The 3,807-nt window shown below is 51.9% G+C and overlaps 1 pseudogene; it reads left to right on the forward strand.

The window, feature by feature from the left end:
* The window catches only part of LOC123481164, a 46,254-nt pseudogene extending 43,336 nt beyond the window's left edge, over window positions 1-2,918 (forward strand).
* Window positions 2,919-3,807: the final 889 nt, after the last annotated feature.

Raw genomic sequence — 3,807 nt, forward strand, 5'->3', positions numbered from 1 at the left:
ACTAACAGGAGGAAGACAGGACTGGTCTATACAGCACCACTAACAGCATGGAGGAAGACAGGACTGGTCTATACAGCACCACTAACAGGAGGAAGACAGGACTGGTCTATACAGCACCACTAACAGGAGGAAGACAGGACTGGTCTATACAGCACCACTAACAGGAGGAGAGACAGGACTGGTCTATACAGCACCACTAACAGGAGGAAGACAGGACTGGTCTATACAGCACCACTAACAGCTGGAGGAAGACAGGACTGGTCTATACAGCACCACTAACAGGAGGGGGAAGACAGGACTGGTCTATACAGCACCACTAACAGGAGGAAGACAGGACTGGTCTATACAGCACCACTAACAGGAGGAAGACAGGACTGGTCTATACAGCACCACTAACAGGAGGAAGACAGGACTGGTCTATACAGCACCACTAACAGGAGGAAGACAGGACTGGTCTATACAGCACCACTAACAGGAGGAAGACAGGACTGGTCTATACAGCACCACTAACAGCATGGAGGAAGACAGGACTGGTCTATACAGCACCACTAACAGGAGGAAGACAGGACTGGTCTATACAGCACCACTAACAGGAGGAAGACAGGACTGGTCTATACAGCACCACTAACAGGAGGAAGACAGGACTGGTCTATACAGCACCACTAACAGGAGGAAGACAGGACTGGTCTATGCAGCACCACTAACAGCGTGGAGGAAGACAGGACTGATTAGATACACTAGATTAGACAGGACTGCTGACAACACCACTTTAATACTCTCCCACTCACATTGTGTTTAGGGGGTTCAGTGGAGTGTTAGAGTGTGTATCTAATCTGATCTGTGTGTATCTGTGTCTCTGTGTGTATCTAATCTGATGTGTGTGTGTATCTAATCTGACATGTGTGTGTGTGTATCTAATCTGACTTGTGTGTGTATCTAATCTGATGTGTGTGTATCTAATCTGATGTGTGTGTGTATCTAATCTGACATGCTTGTGTGTGTATCTAATCTGACTTGTGTGTGTATCTAATCTGATGTGTGTGTATCTAATCTGATGTGTGTTTGTGTATCTAATCTGATGTTTGTGTGTATCTAATCTGATGTGTGTGTATCTAATCTGATGTGTGTGTATCTAATCTGATGTGTGTGTGTATCTAATCTGATGTTTGTGTGTATCTAATCTGATGTGTGTGTGTATCTAATCTGATGTGTGTGTGTATCTAATCTGATGTGTGTGTGTGTATCTAATCTGATGTGTGTGTGTATCTAATCTGATGTGTTTGTGTATCTAATATGATGTGTGTGTATCTAATCTGATGTGTGTGTGTATCTAATCTGATGTGTGTGTGTATCTAATCTGATGTGTGTGTGTATCTAATCTGATGTGTGTGTGTATCTAATCTGATGTGTGTGTTTATCTAATCTGATGTGTGTATCTAATCTGATGTGTGTGTATCTAATCTGATGTGTGTGTGTGTTCATGTATCTCCTCTTTCTCTCTGTGTGTGTTTCAGAGCCGTTCAGTGCCTCGGTGTGGATTATGATGTTTGTGATGCTGTTGCTGGTCACAGCGATGGCTGTATTCATGTTTGAATACATCAGCCCTCTAGGCTGTAACAGGAACCTGGCACAGGGTAGAGGTAGGTACACACAGACACACACACACACACACACACACACACACACACACACACACACACACACACACACACACACACACACACACACACACACACACACACAAGCAATGAACATATCACCACACACAGGGTTAAATCGGAATTTACATCCTATTTCTCTCTTTCCTTCTCTCCCTCCCTCCCTCCCTCCCTCCTCTCCCTCCCTCCCTCTCTCCCTCCCTCCCTCCCTCCCTCCCTCCCTCCCGCCCGCCCCCCTTCCTCCCTCCCTCCCTCCCTCCCTCCCTTCTCTCCCTCCCTCCCTTCTCTCCCTCCCTCCCCCCTCCCGCCCGCCCTCCTCTCCTCCCTCCCTCCCTCCTCCCTCCCCTCCCTCCCTCCTTCCTCCCTCCCTCCCTCCCTCCCTCCCTCCTCCCTCCCCTCCTCCTCTCCCTTCCTCCTTCTCTCTTTCCCTCCCTCCCTCCCTCCCTCCCTCCTTCTCTCTTTCCCTCCCTCCCTCCCTCCCTCCCTCCTCCTCCCTCCCTCCCGCCCGCCCCCTTCCTCCCTCCCTCCCTTCTCTCCCTCCTCCCTTCTCTCCCTCCCTCCCTCCTCCCTCCCTCCCTCCTCCCTCCCTCCCTCCCTCCCTCCCTCCCTCCCTCCCTCCCTCCCTCCTTCTCTCTTTCCCTCCCTCCCTCCCTCCTCCCTCCCTCCCTCCCTCCCTCCCTCCCTCCCTCCCTCCCTCCCCCCTCCCTCCCTCCCTCCCTCCTCTCCCTCCCTCCCTCCCTCCCTCCCTCCCTCCCTCCCTCCCTCCCGCCCGCCCCCCCCTTCCTCCCTCCCTCCCTCCCTCCCTCCCTTCTCTCCCTCCCTCCCTTCTCTCCCTCCCTCCTCCCGCCCGCCCTCCCTCCCTCCCTCCCTCCCTCCCTCCCCTCCCTCCCTTCTCTCCCTCCCTCCCTCCCTCCCTCCCGCCCCCCCCCCTTCCTCCCTCCCTCCCTCCCTCCCCCTCTCCCTCCCTCCCTTCCTCCCTCCCTCCCTCCCTCCCTCCCTCCCTCCTCCCTCCTCCTCTCCCCCCCTCCCCAGACCCCCACGGCCCATCGTTCACCATGGGTAAGGCAGTGTGGCTGCTGTGGGGTCTGGTGTTCAACAACTCTGTTCGGTCCAGAACCCCAGAGCACCACCAGTAAGTTCATAGTGTCGGTGTGGGCGTTCTTCAGCTGTCATCTTCCTGGCCTCGTACACAGCCAACCTGGCTGCCTTCATGATCCAGGAGGAGTTTGTGGACCAGGTCACGGACTGTCCGACAACAAGGTAATGTTTACTGTTTCACGCTCTCGAGCGTGCGATCGTGTTAGCGACGGCAGTAATAATATAACATGTATTTGTAACGATGTTGCGGTCCAAATCGCTTTACAGTGAATTTGCTCGAGCGATGAATCACTTTGAGACCTGAAGGCTGGTGTTAGCTCCCTAGAGCTGATGCCCCAGGCTTTAGCTCAGAGAGAGCTACGCTGGTCTTGAGGTACACCGATTCCCTGGGTTCAATACCCTGTCTATCCAATACATGTGTACATGCCAGTTAGATATAGAGACAGGGCCTAGAAATAGCTTTAGTAGATTGTGTTCACCTAGACTTTCTACATTACATTCCAGTCTATGTCTGCATATTCTATGCTGCCTTCACGTCCTCACGGAATGATCGGAAATGTACATTTCAGTCGGAGCTTCTAAGTGGGAAACTGGCGTTACAATCTTGTATGGCCCGGATTCCCCGTCGGTGTTTCCGAGGGTCCGAAGATCCCGCGGAGCGTGAAGCTAGCACAGAGGCTAGGGAATCACAGCATATTCACCTACTGTGTGTCAGCTTCAGGTCTACTGTCCCATAGACTTAGATAGACAGCTCTAGTGCCACAAAGCTTGTTTTAGCATGGGACCCTTCTATCTGCCGCTATGGACTTACTTCCCATAGACTTAGATAACAGCTCTAGTGCCACAAAGCTTGTTTTAGCATGGGACCCTTCTATCTGCCGCTATGGACTTACTGTCCCATAGACTTGGATAGACAGCTCTAGTGCCACAAAAGCTTGTTTTAGTATGGGACCCTTCTATCTACCTCTATGGACTTACTGTCCATAGACTTAAATAGACAGCTCTAGTGCCACAAAGCTTGTTTTAGCATAGGACCCTTCTATCTACCTCT

Source organism: Coregonus clupeaformis, unplaced genomic scaffold (genome assembly GCF_020615455.1).
Source record: "Coregonus clupeaformis isolate EN_2021a unplaced genomic scaffold, ASM2061545v1 scaf1973, whole genome shotgun sequence".
NCBI classification, from domain to species: domain Eukaryota; kingdom Metazoa; phylum Chordata; class Actinopteri; order Salmoniformes; family Salmonidae; genus Coregonus; species Coregonus clupeaformis.